This window comes from Camellia sinensis, chromosome 5, assembly GCF_055761805.1.
Source record: "Camellia sinensis isolate YWXY chromosome 5, ASM5576180v1, whole genome shotgun sequence".
NCBI classification, from domain to species: Eukaryota; Viridiplantae; Streptophyta; class Magnoliopsida; order Ericales; family Theaceae; genus Camellia; species Camellia sinensis.
The window spans coordinates 20,553,165-20,571,333 of NC_138965.1; the positions used below are offsets into that span (position 1 = coordinate 20,553,165).

At 34.9% G+C, this 18,169-nt stretch overlaps 1 long non-coding RNA gene across 1 annotated transcript; it reads left to right on the top strand.

Moving 5' to 3' along the window:
• The first annotated feature begins 311 nt into the window (after positions 1-311).
• LOC145790050 (uncharacterized) lies at positions 312-831 on the top strand. The gene is made up of 3 exons (XR_014328684.1): positions 312-403; positions 499-585; positions 686-831. It is a non-coding gene; the product is annotated as an uncharacterized LOC145790050 (long non-coding RNA).
• The last annotated feature ends 17,338 nt before the right edge of the window (positions 832-18,169 follow it).

Here is an 18,169-nt window from a genome sequence, read left to right on the forward strand (position 1 = left end):
TTTAAACCTTGAAATTGTGTTTTATAGGACAATTTGAATATATGTCCAGAGGAGTACAAGCCAATCTGCATGAAAAACTGTAACAGCATATGGAAGGATCACAAGAATAAGATTAAGTGTAAGTATTTCAAGCCTAGAAGTGAAGATCCTAATCTGAAGGATGATGTTCCTTTGCACACTGTACCAAGCCAGTGGGAAGAACTTGTGGAGTATTGGCGTACTTCTGATGCTGAGGTATACAAATAAGTTATATGTATGATATGTAAACATACAAATCATATTTATATACTTACATTTGTTGAACCTATTATAGAAAATTGCAACTAGGAACGCTAAAAATCGACGAGCTCACGGCATAGCTCATACCACAGGGCGTACTACTTTCACTCAGATACGGCATGAGGTTTATATTTTACTGTTTTATTTTTGTATATAAATAAACATTGTATATTTACAAATTATTTGGATTCTAATTTTCATATTTCTAAGAAAATGTAGATGACCAATAAGGGGGAGTCTACTGATAAGATGAATGTTTGGCTTATGACACGTAGAGCAGATGACCCAGAGGTTATCCAGACCTTGGTAGTTTCCAAAGACCTTTGATTGTATTTAAAGTTTATTTTTTATTTTTTGTGTTAACTATCTTAATTTGGCATATACTTGTATCTCTTATTCAATACAGGATGAGTTTAATGGCCAACTCTCTATGCTACCTGAGGATTGTCGGATTTTGGAGGCTAGGAATGCCATTTTCCATGAGTTGATAGGTCATGACAATCATGGATATTGTCGCACATACGGGAGAACTGTGCCTCGGAGAGCAGTGTATAAAGATGGCGCAGGGCCATCATAGTCAGCACCCCAGCCATCGACTATTGTTCAGATCACCCAATAGGTTCGTGCGGAGCTAAAGGATGAGTTGAGGAAGGAGCTGAGGGAGGAGATGAGAGCAGAGATCTCTACACATTTACAGCAGCTGAGAGCTGAGATGATGGCCTTTGTGTCACAGGGGGCAAGTGTGGATCCTAACAGACAGGTTCGATATAAATTAAATTGTTTGATAGTTAAATTGTCACACAACATTATGTATAAAAGATTAACACATTATGCGTTGACTATCATAGGTTCCTGATGCATCGAGTGGCCACCGGGCATTTAGGGAATCTGCAGAAGACGAGAATCCATATACACCACCACCAGAAGACGGGCATTTAGGGAATCAGGTATAAAATGTAACTTTACATTCTAAGCTAAAATGAATTCGAAGTGTTAACGTCCCAAAATCACCAAAAGGGGTCGGTTTAGCACGGAACTTGGCACACACGACCGCCTAGGCATGAGAGACTTGAGGGAGAAGACGGAACTCCAATCGGGTTTCCGGTTTAGGAGTTAGAGACGAATTTCACTCTAGGCAAACTAGTTCTTTAAGAAACTAGAATTCGAGGTGTTAACGTCCCAAAATCACCAAAAGGGGTCGGTTTAGCACGGAACTTGGCACACACGACCGCCTAGGCACAAGAGACTTGTGGGAGAAGACGGGACTCCAATCGGGTTCCCGGTTTGGGAGTTAGAGCCATATTTCGGTTTAGGTAAACTAGTTCTTTAAGAAACTTAAATTCGAGGTGGTGACACCCCAAAATCACCAACTGGGGTCGGATTGGCACGAAACTTGGCACACACGACCGCCTAGGCACAAAAGACTTGTGGGAGAAGACGGGACTTGTCACGACCCAAACCCGGCCCTATGGGTTTAGCACCGTAACCGGCCAGTAATTCGAGATTACCGAAGGCCTGCCTAACAGTAATCCAGTAAAACAGAGTACAGGGCCTGGCGGAAGCCAATACAGTAAATAAACAATGTCCAATGAGCTGTGACAGTCTACACATACAAGTACAATCATTCAGAATAGGGATCTAATCCCTAATAAACGGTACAGTAATAGTCTATACAGTCTATACAGTAAACAAAACAGTTACAGGGACAGACGGGGAATATTAAAACACCCCAAAGCCGAAGCTTGAACGGCTTAGAACCTCACAGTGAGGCACAGTGGTTGGCTGACAAAACAAAAGCTTGCCTGACGCTCCTAGCAGCGGTCCAGTGCCTGAACACCTACATATATATATGAGCAGTGAGCTAAAGCCCAGTGAATAACATAATGCATAAAGAGGTTTAGGATGAATGTCTTTTCAAAATTTAAACAGTTCATTGATTCAGTATATCGGTCAGTCAGTTTGTGGCTCATATTGATGCCGTAACAGTCATTTAGAAATCATAGTAATCGTACGTGGCACATCCGTTAGCAGTACTAGTAGCAGTGTCAGTACAGCAGCAGTAACAGTAACAGTACAGTAGCAGTAACAGTAACAGTACAGTAGCAGTAACAGTAACAGTAACAGTACAAGCAGTACAGTAACAGTAACAGTACAGTAGCAGTACAGTAACAGTAACAGTGCAGTAGCAGTACAGTAACAGTAACAGTGCAGTAGCAGTACAGTAACAGTAACAGTGCGGTAGCAGTAACAATAACAGTACAAGCAGTACAGTAACAGTAACAGTACAGTAGCAGTACAGTAACAGTAACAGTGCAGTAGCAGTACAGTAACAGTAACAGTGCAGTAGCATTTCAGAAAATAGTACAGTTCTTATGGATTCAAGAGGTGTCTCGCACAGACTCTAGAGGTGGCTCACTCTGTAGCACTTAGTTCCGTGCAGCACTTTGCTCCAAGTTTCATAGATTATAATAGTCATATGTGGTACATCCAATAGCTAAACAGTACAGTAGGTCTTAACAGACCAGGTCTTAATAGACCAAACAGTGAATGATGGCCATCATATCAGTAAACAGTAGTGGTTCCAACATGGGAACCGACAGAGATCTCTGTAACAGTAACAGTAAGCAGTAGTTGCTAAGGATGCCACAATACAGTTCAGAATATAGGTCATACATTCATTCATTCAGTTAACAATAACAGTTCAGAAACAGTTCAGTTTAATTGTTCAGAAGATAATCATTTTGAACATATCTTTACACAAATGTTACTCACAGAGTTCTGGGCTATAGTAAGCTAGAGCGTCTCCTCGGAAGTCAACCCTACACAGTCAACAGATCGAACACACACTAAGCTACACAGTTGGGAAAGATAATAACTTAATCCCTAATTTGCCTTGGTGTGTTCTACATCTTTATCCTCATTAAGATGCCTTAAACTAGGCCTAAGAATGCCTAGGATGGGATGAGGATGCAAAAATACACTTAGAAAACATTTTGCAAAGTTTGCTGAAAATAGGAACCTCGCTCGAGCGAGACTTTCTTCGCTCGAGCGGGCTTCCAAAATCAAAGGCTTCGCTCGAGCGAGGAATCCTTCGCTCGAGCGGTCTGTCGAAACAGTAAAAATACTGGATGCTGTGATTTTACGCGCGATGGTCGCTCGATGGTCGCTCGAGCGGAGCCCTGGACAAAGGTGCTCGCTCGAGCGGGGAACCATTCGCTCGAGCGAGGAAGCCAAATCTGGAATTTCCAGATTTGCCTCCCAAGCTCAAACCAAGCATTCAACCACTCCAAACTCGACCTCTTGGGCCCAAATTCTGGAAAACATAACTAAATTCAATGTATGACAAGTTTCAAAGCTCAATTTATGAATTCAAGCCCCAAAGGTGAGTCAATTAAAACCATATTCAAACCCATTTTCAAGAATATGAAGAACATGCAAACATGCATGGATTCAAACCAAATTCAACCTTCAAAGCTTGTTCAAATGGACTCATTTCTTCAAGAACATGATGAATTCATGGAGTATGACCAAAAGATGGACATGCATGTGAGGAAACATGGACTTACAACCTCAAAACTTCAATATATGTACATGCATGCAACAATTAAGCTTCAATTCAACAACAATGAACCAATTCATGACTTAGTTCTACAATGAAGCATGAATCATGCAAGAACTAGCTCAATGACATCATTAAGATGATGAATGATCTACCTTAGGTGTAGGATTAGAAGTGAGGGAGCTCAAATTAGTAATCAACCTTCAATTCTTCAAGTAATTCTAGCCAATTCACAATGAAGCAAGTTGAACTCAACTCTTCTAGCTCCTCTCTCTCTCTAAGGTCGGCTAGAGCACAAGGAATGGGCTGAGGAAAATGTTTTTGGCTCAAGTATAATGAGCTCAAGGTATAGAGGTAGTGGCCCACTCAAGGGCAAAACGGTAATTAAGTCCAACTCTTTAATTGGCTTATTTTAATCTAATTTAATCATACCTAATCAGTTTTCAAATAATTATACCATAAAATCACATTAATTATGAGGATCATAAAACACTAATCAATTCCGGATTCGGCCGCCGATAAGGCCTTCAATTAGCAGTTTAAACATATAAGCATGAACAGATAATCATACAGTCAAACAGATAGAATGCAATTTAACTATTGGTTGTTGTTGTCAATTAGCGATAAGGCCTTCAATTAGCGACCCCGGTCTTTTCTCTTTAGATTATTGTATCCGGACTTAGGTTCCGTGGATCCTGTCATTACTTATTGGTTGTTGTTGTCCTTCAATCTCTTAGTATTTGAATTATAGGTTGTGTTGGACGGGTCTGTTACAGGTTGGTTGATAGTTGATGCCAATAGGTGATGCCCAGATTTTGGCCTTCACGCTCGAGCGGAGGTTTTAACGCTCGAGCGGGCCCTTCGTTGTTGCTTCTCCGCTCGAGCGGGAGTTTTGACGCTCGAGCGGGATTTTCCATCTCCCAGTATTTTGCTCTACAGTTCTTCCGCTCGAGCGGTAGTTTTTACGCTCGAGCGTGATCCCTTGTTTTTGTTCCTCCGCTCGAGCGGGGAGTTTGACGCTCGAGCGGGCGTAGCGCCTGCAAAACTTCTGAAAGGGTGCAATCGACGCTCGAGCGGCTTTCTTCACGCTCGAGCATGATTCTGTGTCTTACGCTCGAGCGGGGCTTTTTACGCTCGAGCGTAGAGTCGACTACATCAGTCCGTGATTTCACTTTTCTGATCACTTTTTGACCTACCTTTTCATCTCTTAACTTTTAAAAACTGCCCCTTGAGAGTCTCTCTCTCTACTCTTACCTTCTCTCCTAGATTTGATCTATTTCCGGTGGTCTTCTACCCTAGTTCCTTTGGAAGAAAGGTAGAGTTTCACGAGATCTTTCTTTTAATCTGAAAAAGAGAGGATTTGGAGCACTTTGGATTTTGGATCATCATCTCCATCTTCTCTATTTTAGTTGTGATCTTCAAGGTAGGTATTTCCTACTCTATTCTATAAGCTTTGTTCTAAGTTTGGTATTTTGATAGGATGGGGACACTTTGATAATTTTGGGAACAAAACCTAGTTAAATTGTTAAATTGATTGGAGTAATTAATTTAAGGAAAATTGGGGAATTTGGTTAAACCCATGAAATTGGGGAATTTATTGATTAAATGGTGTAGTTGGATGATTTAAATCACTCACCTATTAAATTGTTGATATATTTATTTCCAGTCTAGAAATAACTGTTTTGGGCTATCGGTGGAGGATAGTCATGATTGTTGTAGACATTGCATGTGGATTAGGAATAACTGAAACTAATCACATTGGTTAAGTCATTAATTTTGACTATTGCATTAATATAGAAAATACGTGTATTGATTGAGCATTGCATTTGCATACATTGTTTTGTGTGTGGGAGGAGATAGGGGATGTACTCCACGGTTTAGGGGAAGATAGGGGATGGACCTCTAAACCGGATTTTTGTTTGGGAGGAGATAGGGGATGGACTCCATTAGCACCATTTTTATGTGTGCTTATTATATTGAAGTGTTTCTACATGATTATTGATACAGCACTAAAATGTGTATCAAATGGGAAGTATGAAGTGTTTTGATATGAGCATGAGTCTCATTTGTTTTGTTGATATTGGAAGTAATGTGATTATGTTATATAATTCATTGTTGTAAGTTTGGCCAGGTTCTGAGCCATGTTGATAATAATGGAAAGTGAAATGTGTCTTAGACATTAGTGTTACGAGACTGTTTAATAATAAAATTGATTATCTTGATTAACCATCTATTGAATGCTATAGCTTTATTCAATGCTTATATTTGGTTTAGTATTTTTCTACTGGGCTGTGGCTCACCCTTCATGGGAACATCATTTTCAGGTTCAGGTGATAAGCTTCCTCCACGGACTTAGCCTGGAAGGATTTGATGTTTGGGATGTCGAAGACTTGTCTTTAGTTATATGTTTTATTTTGTACTTTTTGGGATTTCATGTAAACATTCAAGCCTAGGGCTTAACTTGTAGATGAGTTAGTACTCATCCTTTTTGTGTCCAAGTGTTAGCTTGGAAAGATGTAAGCCCTTAGGGCATTTATTTTGATGTTGCAGGATGTTACAAGTAAAGTCTGTCAATAAGAATACTCTGATGACTAACTCAAATGATTCATTTTCTTTTATAAATGCATGTTAATGTTATGGTTATTATGGGTTTATTTTGAGGGCGTTACAGAATGGGCTGAGGAAAATGTTTTTGGCTCAAGTATAATGAGCTCAAGGTATAGAGGTAGTGGCCCACTCAAGGGCAAAATGGTAATTAAGTCCAACTCTTTAATTGGCTTATTTTAATCTAATTTAATCATACCTAATCAGTTTTCAAATAATTATACCATAAAATCACATTAATTATGAGGATCATAAAACACTAATCAATTCCGGATTCGGCCGCCGATAAGGCCTTCAATTAGCAGTTTAAACATATAAGCATGAACAGATAATCATACAGTCAAACAGATAGAATGCAATTTAACTAACATATATTCAATCAATTCGGTTTCCAATTTCAGTCAGTCAGTTCAGTACTTTTACCAGTCCAATTATCAGTCATAATCAATTCAGTTTAACGGTAATCAGTGTTTATCGGTAAACAGTAACGAGGGTTGTTACAGGACTCGAATCGGGTTCCCGGTTTGGGAATTAGAGCCATAGTTCGGTTTAGGCAAACTAGTTCTTTAAGAAACTTAAATTCGAGGTGTTGACACCCCAAAATCACCAAATGGGGTCGGATTGGCACGAAACTTGGCACACACGACCGCCTAGCCACGAGAGACTTGTGGGAGAAGACGGGACTCCAATCGGGTTCCCGGTTTGGGAGTTAGAGCCATATTTCGGTTTAGGCAAACTAGTTCTTTAAGAAACTTAAATTCGAGGTGTTGACACCCCAAAATCACCAAATAGGATCGGATTGGCACGAAAATTGGCACACACGACCGTCTAGGCACGAGAGACTTGTGGGAGAAGACGGGACTCCAATCGGGTTCCCGGTTTGGGAGTTAGAGCCATATTTCGGTTTAGGCAAACTAGTTCTTTAAGAAACTTAAATTCGAGGTATTGACACCCCAAAATCACCAAATGGGGTCGGATTGGCACAAAACTTGGCACACACGACCACCTAGGCACGAGAGACTTGTGGGAGAAGACGGGACTCCAATCGGTTTCCCGGTTTGGGAGTTAGAGCCATATTTCGGTTTAGGCAAACTAGTTCTTTAAGAAACTTAAATTCGAGGTGTTGACACCCCAAAATCACCAAATGGGGTCGGATTGGCACGAAACTTGGCACACAAGACCGCCTAGGCACAAGAGACTTGTGGGAGAAGACGGGACTCCAATCGGGTTCCCGGTTTGGGAGTTAGAGCCATATTTCGGTTTAGGCAAACTAGTTCTTTAAGAAACTTAAATTCGAGGTGTTGACACCCCAAAATCACCAAATGGGGTCGGATTGGCACGAAACGTGGCACACACGACCGCCTAACCACGAGAGACTTGTGGGAGAAGACGGGACTCCAATCGGGTTCCCAGTTTGGGAGTTAGAGCCATATTTCGGTTTAGGCAAACTAGTTCTTTAAGAAACTTAAATTCGAGGTGTTGATACCCCAAAATCACCAAATGGGGTTGGATTGGCACGAAACGTGGCACACACGACCGCCTAGCCACGAGAGACTTATGGGAGAAGACGGCACTCCAATCGGGTTCCCAGTTTGGGAGTTAGAGCCATATTTCGGTTTAGGCAAACTAGTTCTTTAAGAAACTTAAATTTGAGGTGTTGACACCCCAAAATCACCAAATGGGGTCGGATTGGCACGAAACTTGGCACACACGACCGCCTAGGTACGAGAGACTTGTGGGAGAAGACGGGACTCCAATCGGTTTCCCGATTTGGGAGTTAGAGCCATATTTCGGTTTAGGCAAACTAGTTCCTTAAGAAACTTAAATTCGAGGTGTTGACACTCCAAAATCACCAAATGGGGTCGGATTGGCACGAAACTTGGCACACACAACCGCCTAGGCACGAGAGACTTGTGGGTGAAGACGGGACTCCAATCGGGTTCCCGGATTAGGAATTAGAGACGGATTTCACTCTAGGCAAACTAATTCCTTAAGAAACTTGAATTCGAAGTGTTAACGTTCCAAAATCACCAAACGGGGTCAGATTGGCACGGAACTTGGCACACACGACCGCCTAGGCACGAGAGACTTGTGGGAGAAGACGGGACTCTAATCGGTTTCCCGGTTTGGGAGTTAGAGCCGTATTTCGGTCTAGGCAAACTAGTTCCTTAAAAAACTTGAATTCAAGGTGTTAACGCTCCAAAATCACCAAAAGGGGTCGGTTTAGCACGAAACTTGGCACACATGATCGCCTAGGCACGAGAGACTTGTGGGAGAAGACGAGACTCGGATTTCTATCTAGCCAAAATTATTTACTTAACTATCTTTGTAATTATATAGTAATTAATTTTTTATGTTTTTTTATAATTAAAATATTAATACATAATTATATTGTCACTAATTATTTTTATTTTTTATTTTCAGATATTTCCTGAGTAGCAGTTTGCTTCTTGTGGAATGCAGCCGTGTGAAGATTGCGACGGACTTTTGTTTATGAAGAAAACTTTTATTTTTGATTTACATTATTTAGATTTGTGAACAACATTATGTATGTATTATGCAAAATTATGTGGTTGGATAATTTTGATGATGTGTTGTTATGAATGGAAGAGTACTTTAATTATGGATGAAATTTTATTTATATACAGGAATTTTTATATTATTATATAGTTATCGATTTTTTTTAGTTATTTTTATTTAATACAGGTAATTTGCATATTTTTAATAATTTTAAAACTGCATTTTTTGTTAGAACCAGGTTTTTGCGACGGTAGCGTAGCCGTCGCCAATGATATTGGCAATATGAACAAAAGGCCTTTAGCGACGGTACTTTCACCGTTGCAAATAATATTTTTAGAGACGGCACACTTTTCTGTCGCAAATAACAGTATTAACGACGGTATTAAACCCGTCGCAAATAACCATTTTTAGCGACGGTATTTTTACCGTCTCAAATAAACCCTTTTGCGACGGTACCGTCGCAAATAACCATATTAGCGATGGTATTTTAGTGTCATCTCAAAAACTTCAGATTTTTACACATTAATTGCGACAGTATTTTGCCGTCGCTAAAAGGCATTTTTGCCGTTGCCAATATTTTTGCGACGGCGTTTACCGTCGCTAAAGACCTTTAGCTACCCCTTTTTTTGCGACCCCCCTAGTACCGTCGCTAAAAGTTATTTACCGTCGCAAAAAAGCATTTGAGACGGCTTCTTTGGTATTGGCGACGGTATTTTACCGTCGCAAAAAAGCGAATTTTTTGTAGTGATTGTTGTCCTAATGACTCCACTTCTCTTTTTTGGTTTAACTATTGCCCTATTATTTCATAAAATAAGAAATTGATGGAGAATCTTCTTCTTTTTTCTTTCTTTTGTTACTTTCTTTTCTTTTCTTTTTTTCTTCTTCTTCTTCTTCTTCGTTTTTCTTTCTTTTTTTTTTTTTTTTGGTGTTGTGTGTGTGTTTTGTGTTTTGTTGTCTTTAGTAAATATTTTTCATATTTTAATTTTTTTTATTTTTTTAGATGTACATAACCTGAATCTATCTAAAAAGTAAAATATTTGTGAAACTATATATAAAAAATCAAAGGAATAAAAAAAATTACTAATTTTTTGTATTTAGTGAATTTAAAAAAAAAATTGTCAAAATATTTTACTTTATTGATATGTTTAGATTAGATTATTTAGATCTAAAAAATATCGAAAAAAGGTTTCACTAAAAATAAAAGAATACAAAAAATGAAAAACTCAAAAATTGTTTTTAAAAATTCAAAACCAAAATTATTACTCAATTGTTTTTTGTGCTATATATAACATGCTGAATTTCGAGATCTCGTTCAAGAATTGACATATTTAGTTTTTTCAAATTTTTATGAGGTTAAAGAAATTAATATATCTAGAAATGAATTTTTTTAATTGTATGAAAAATTGTAAATTACGGAAATATTTAGATTGCATTTGGTAGAGCTTTCTAAATATAATTTGAGAGTAGAGTTGTATTTTGAATTGTGAGTTTTGGAATTATGATTTGAGTGTGAAAAATTTGTTTGGTGAATGAATTTTGAAATGAATTTTGAATTGAGTGAAGAATTTTTGATGTGACATATGATATTTTATACAAAAACTTACAACTCTTAACCAAACACATAACTCAAAATTCTATTAAAGCTCATAATTTTTTTTAAAAAATTCAGAAAATATTTTGTATTGAATATATAAAAATTAACATGTGTCAATTGAAAAAAAATAAAAAATAAAAAATTACACTGTTCCTGTCAACCGGCCGGACGTCCGGTGGGACATCCGATTCGCCCAAATTTTCCCGTCTTCGACCGTGTTTTCAAAAGTGCGTGTGAAATTAATTTTTAAAAATCATAAACAAACACCATGTTAATCATAAAACAAACACCATGTTCACCAGTAAATCACACCTTACCCTTTTATATTTGGCTATTTTTTTACTTTGGCCCTTTAAATTTTATTTTTTCCACTTTGACCCTTAATATTTCAATTTTTTCCTAATTTACTCGTAAAGTTAATTGGATAAATTATGTAAATAATCTCTATAGTTTATATGATGTTTTGATTCTTGTTATTTTAATTTGATCGATTTTGCCTCTTAATTTAACGGATTGTGTCATATTGGTCAAATAAATAACAACCGTTAGGTTTGGAAGACGAAAAGTTGTCACGTGCTTAAACGATGTGTCAATTTGGTCTCTATAGTTTACACGATATGTCAATTTAGTCCCTATCCACCAAACTTAACGTCCCGTTATTTATTGGACCGATATGTAATAATTTATTAAATTATGAGTAAAATCGAGCAAATTAAAACAACAGAAAACAAAAATTGACACATCATGTAAATTTCAGGGACCATTTGCATAATTGATCTAAATTAATTTCTATTCAAAATTAGATAAAAAAATGTCACATTACATAAAAATATATATATTATTACATTTGAATTTGTATCAAAGTTGTGCATTATATATAATAAAATATTTATATAGAACATGACTATCAATATTATTTTTTATTTAATTTTAAGTATAAATTAGTTTTTAAAATAAATTTTTAAAAAATAAAATTGAAACTGAAAAGGACAAAGTAAAAAAGTAAAATTTTAAGGTCAAAACAAAAGAAAAATACCAAACATGAAAAAGACAAGTATAATTTACTCTTTTTTCACTAAAACTGGAAGTCGGTAATAATTGGAGGGCCACTTTTGTCACAACCCTTACATAAGATTTGGCCTCACATGCTCAAAAGCTTAAAGGCAGTGTGGTGGCGTGTCAATACCAAAAGTTTTCTGTGTCCGGGAGACCACACCACCTATTAAACCTTGGGATGGGAAAACGCGTCTCTCAAGTCTAATAAGGCCTCGTTTGGGAACAGGCTAATTTAGTAACTTTTTTGGCTATTTAGTTAAAATATGAACTAAAAAAAACTAGTATGTTTGGAATGACTTTTTGGCTTTTTACGAAAAGATGTGCAAAAAGTAGAGAGAAATGAGAATCTTTGACTTTTTGGTATGGGTTGTTGACTTTTTGGCTAATTTTGTAACTTTTTGGCTTTTTGGCTAAAAAGTTCGGTTGCCAAACGAGGCCTAAGTAGGTGTTTGGGCAGAATTAAAAAACTATATTTATATATATATATATATATATATTTGGGTCACATTAATTCACATTTATTAATATTTATTAATATTTATTTTTTATTTTTTTAATTACTTTTTTTTTTTTACTTTTTTACATATTTTTTTATATAAAAAGTCAAAAAATTCACTTATGTAGAACCTTCCAAATCACCCCTTAAATTAGATTATAGGATACTGTTGAATTTTTGTGGATCCATCATAGAACTTGTATTGATAATTTGAATTATTTAGGCCAAGTTTGGCATGTGGCCAAAAAATCAAAAATTCAAAAAACCAAAAAGTCAAAAAGCTAAAAAGTTACTCAAAAAGTTAAAAAGTTATCACTATTCACCAAAAGTTAAAAATTACGGCTGCACAATTCTCAATCCTAATTTTTCCCTACACACTAATTTATACAATTTTTTAATACACATTTTTCCATAAAAAGTCAAAAAGTTAACCCAAACAATCATATTTTTTTCCTCAATTTTTTAGTTTAAAAAGTCAAAAAGTACACTTATTTAGGACATCCCAAACAACCCCTTAATATGTAAAGTTTATTGAATATTTTATTCTTATAAAAAAAATTGTATTAATTGGATATCGATAGTCACTTGATCTGATCATATTTGTGTTAACGGTAAAAATAAATTATTTACACAAATATAATTTAATCAAGTATCTATTGATATCCAATCAAATTAATTTTTTATAACAATAAAATACTTAATAAACTTTATATAACGATTCGAATTATCGATACAGACTTCATAATAAATGAAGAATAACAACATTCTAATTGATAAATCCAATTGAAGAGAATCCTCCCCTTAAACTTTTACTTCTATGCAAAATAATACGTAAATAGCTTAGACAAACATGAAATATATATATTTTTAATTTTAAACTAAATTCATAATTCAAGCTCAACATAAAAAAATTAAAGAAAAAAATTAAGGCATTGGCTAAGCATGTGAGGTAACTGTACTTTTTTCGGTACATCAGAAATTAAAAAACCCGAACAAAAAAAACACAGACAAGAGAGGCAGCTAAGCTAGAGCCTCCGAAACGCTGTGCCCACCATATCTGCTACAATCAAGCTTTTAACTTCTGGAGGAGGTTCCTTCATAACCAGCAAGTGCTCCACTTGATCTGCACCCATGTTGGCGAGCTTGTCCGCACATTGGTTGGCCTCTCTCATAATGTGTTGGATGGAACAAAAAAAAATTAATACACAAAAGAGTTCTTTGTTACAGGTCTTTAGAACAAAAAAAATTGAAGAGAATAAATCGATTTAATACACAAAAGATATCTAATCCGAATGACCGAATCATTTATCCCCTACATTACCCAACAGATTTGTCTACACTTTTTCTCATATTCATACATACAATATATGAGAAATTCTATTGGAGGTGTATATCATATGAATTTCTAGTTACGATTTTTGTAATCTTTAGTTATGATTTGTTATGTCATAAGTTATGACTTGTTGGGTTATTGGTTATGATATTATTTTAATTATGATCTAAGAGTTCTTTGTTATACCTGAGAAGTGCATCTGGGGTACTGTGCGATAAATGAATACTCATTACACAAAAACATAAATTTTATGGAACGGTTATTAGACCAGCGATGTTGTATGGGACAGAATGTTGGGCAACCAACAAATAACATGTAGATAAGAAGTGTGGCTGAGATGAAGATGTTAAGGTGGATGTGTGACAAGACTAGACAAGACAAGACAAAACAAAATTAGAAATGAGTGTATTCGGAAATGGGTAGGAGTAGCAACGATAGAAAATAAGTTGAGAGAGAATCGATTGAGATGGTTTGGTCATATTCAAAAGAGACAGTAATGAAGAGATGCGATACTGTAATGGTAGATGAAAATGTTAGGGGATGGGGTAGGCCTAGATTAACGTTGGCTAACGTTGTAAATAGAGATTTTGATCTACTTAATTTAACTAATGGAATGGCTTTTGATAGAACCGCATGAAAAAAAAGAATTCATATAGCCAATTCTATTTGATGGGACTTAATGTTTGGTTTAGTTTGGTTTAGTTCTTTGTTATACCTTATGTGTTGTTTGATTACAACTCTTCTTTTCCTTTTTCTTTTTTTTTTTGTGTCCAATTATAATTTATAGTATTGAATTATGCCATTTATAATAATTAAATTCATAAATGGCCACCTCCCTATAAGGGGTGTTTCAAAATAAACTTTGATGGAGCATGTTTTGCCGCGGAAGGTTTAATTGGCGTCGGAGTAATAGTTTGAGACCATCTTGGAGAGGTTATTGTTGCGATGGCGGGGAACTTAAAGTCTACAATAGAGGTGGACCGTTTTGAAGCTCTTGTGATTCTCAAATCTGTCCAGTTTGTTCACGTTTTGGGTCTACATGATATCATCCTTGAAGGTGATTCTTTATCAATTGTTTGAGCTGTTCAGACTCCAACAAAGCAGCTCTCTTCCTTTAGGCATTTGGTGGCATATGCTCAGTTGGTGTTATGGAGTTTTCGGCTATGGGAAGTGGCGCATGTGAAAAGACAAGGGAATTTGATCGCTCATTGTTTAGCTCGGATGGCTGTTGAATTGAGTGGTTGTACTGTTTGGATAGAGAAAGTTTCCCAATCGCTGCAGGCCTTAGTGGTGAAGTGTCATCTATTTAATCTGTCAACAATGTTAGGTGGCCCCGAAAAATTATGGTTTGAATGGCTCGAAATACCTAAAATGAAGTCGTTTTGGGTGTAAAATAACGTCATTTTAACACATTTAAGCCATTCGAGCCATAAAAATTCGAGACACCAAACATTTTCCTTAATCTGTTTCGATTTTATGATTTTTATCTAAAAAATAACTTACAAATGACACAATTTGCATATAATATATATTCTTAAAAAGGTGTGTACTATAACATTATCCTCAAATCATAACTATGGCCAAAGATTTGTGTATGTATAACATATTAATATGAAAGAGTTAGAGTTTCGAGATAGATGCATTTACTAGATAGAGAAATATCACCAGAATGAATAGTACTAAAATAGACAAAGAGAGTAGTGACAAGTTCAAGGATCTATTGCAGAAACACAGGAGTAGAGAGAAGAAGAATCCAGTGAGGAAGAACTATCAGCAATGGCCGTTCGATAATTTGAGCAAAATAGATAAGTCTGAGTAAGAAATAGAGAGAGCTCAGGCACAACGAAAACCAATCAAAGGAAAGAAAATGGCATTAAGAAAAAAAGGAAGAAAAGTTGGGGAAAAAAATTTAGGAGAAAATTTATTTAGTAGACAAAATAAAATCACGTCATAGATAATTTTTTTCAACATATTTTTATTAAAATATAGTTAAATTATATATATAAGTGTATATAGATATTTTAAAAAGTATATCATTTGTATATTACTATTTCTATTATATTTAATGAAGATACTATGACTAAAAATAAATCTAAAATAGAAATAGGTGATCAATTGTAATTGTCACTTAGGGATGACACTTCAAAATTGTTTGAGAGATGAGAGAGTTCAGAGATAATGAGAGTCTAAGAGACATATTTGTTTATGAGAAATAAAGTAAGAGAGGGGTGGTATTTATAGGACTTGGGAGGGTGTGGTTAATTTATATATATATAAATAAATAAATAAAGTTGGTTGTTGGTGGAATTAACGGTTATATGATTGTTTCAAATTTTATTTTTTTTTAAATTTTTGACCGTTGCACTAATAGGGAGGCAGGGAGTCGTTGGGGTTGGGTCAGTCCAGATGGGGAAAAAAATTTCGGGTCGAGCTCATGAGATGGGTCACACTCCATAACACACCAGAGTCGGGTCGGGCTCTAAAACACATAGCCTAAGCTCTTAGGTTAGGCTTAGGTTAGGCTTAGGCTCAGGCCTAGTTGGGCCCACCCAGGGCGCGACTGGACTTAGGGTGTACCGCGAGCTTGTGGGCTAAATTTACACCCCTATATGTGGGTAGTGGTTATGGGATATGTGTTTAGTGATTATGATATATGTGATGTTGGTTGTGAGACAAATGGTGTTGGTTGTGAGATGTGGTTATGACATAAGTGGGTAAAAGTTATGAGATATATGATTAGTGATTATTATATATGTGATTTTGGTTATGAGCAGAGTGGTGTAGGTATAAGTCAAAGGGTGTTTGGTTATGAGATATGCGATTAGTGATTATGAAATATGTAATGTTGGTTATAATCAAAGCGGTGTGGTAATGAGATATGTGATTAGTAGTTATGATATATGTCATGTTGGTTGTGGGTAATGGTTATGAGATATTTGATTAGTGATTATAAGATATGTGATTTTGATTATAAGCAAAGTGGTGTCAAAAGGTGTTTGGTTATGCTATATGTGTTAGTAGTTATGAGATATAAGATATTGGTTATGATTAAAGTGGTGTGGTTATGAGCAAAAGGGTTGTTAGTTATGAAATATGTAATTAGTGGTTATGAGATATGTAATGTTGGTTATTACTCAAAGGGGTTGGTTATGAGATGTGGTTACGATTCATGTAGGTAATAGTTATGAGATATGTGATAGTGGTTATGATCAAAGTTGTGTGGTTATGAGCAAAAGGGTGTTAGTTATGAGATATGTGACTAGTAGTTATGAGATTTGTGACGTTGGTTATGAAAAAAAAAAGTGTTGGTTATAAGATATGTGACTAGTGGTTATGAGATATGTGATGTTGGTTATGACTCAAATGGTTGGTTATGAGATGTAATTATGAGATATGTGATTATGGTTATAAAATATGTTATATTAGTTATGAATAAAATGGTATTGATTATGAGATGTGGTTATGAAATATATGATATTAGTTATGAATAAAATGGTGTTGGTTATGAAATGTGGTTATGATTAAGTTATGATCAATTTGATTATAGTTATGAAGAAATATGATTTTGGCTCATAATTATAAAAAGTGACCTATTAAGCAAGTCATTTTTAATGATGTTGCTCAATTTTAGTCATTAATTTTTTATGTATCGTATATTTTTTAATAAAATATATTATAGACTTTCCCATGTTTCAAATCTAACATTTTTATGAGGCATAATTTAAAGTGGAAATATTAAATTAAATTTTTGGTATTAGTGCAAGTAATAAAATAAGATTTTGATGAAACGGGATGGACTCTTCCTAATTCCAGATATGGATTGTAGGGTGCGTTTGATTGGACGGACTGGAAAATGGGGGATTAGAATTCATCGGACTTGAATCTTGGGACTGTGAATCCCCCGAACTATTTGGTCGGATTGGATATGTATCCTGTGTTTGTTTTTTCATGGGATTAGATGTCTGGATAGGACTATTTTCAGTGAATCTAACGTTTGGTTGGACGGACTGGATAGGATAAATGAACAAAAGACTATTTTACCCTTTTTCAATTGTTTACTATGTAATAGCAATATTAAACATATCTTTAATATTTTAATTATTTTTAGTAAACATTAAACATACTAATGGTTAAATTTTGTTTAAAGATATTTAAACATACTAATATTGATAAAAAAATTTGACTGGTATAGATTATTTTTATTTAAACAAATAAAAATTTATTGTTGAAATTAAACATACTAATGGTTAAATGTTTAAATTTTTATTTAAACAATTAACATTGAAATTATTTTGATGTACAGATTATGTTTAAATAATTAACAATTAACAATTAAATAAATGTTGATGTATAGATTATGTTTAAACAATTAACAAATGTTGATGTAATTAACAATTAACAAATGTAGATGTAATCAAATGTTGACGTATTAAAACATAATTTAATAGATGTTAAATAAATATACATGTTGATGTACAGATGTTGAAATAATTTAATAAACATGTTGATGTACAAATGTTTAAATGTTTAAATAAAACATAATTTAAATAAATGAAATTATTTATTGTTGAAATTAAACATTTAATTGTTTAAATAAAACATCTATTAAATTTAAACAATGAAATTAAATAAAACATAAACAAAATTTTAAAATAAAACATCAATAAAATATCTATAAAAAATTATTTTAAAAAATTAAATAAATAAAACATTAATAAAAAGTTAAAT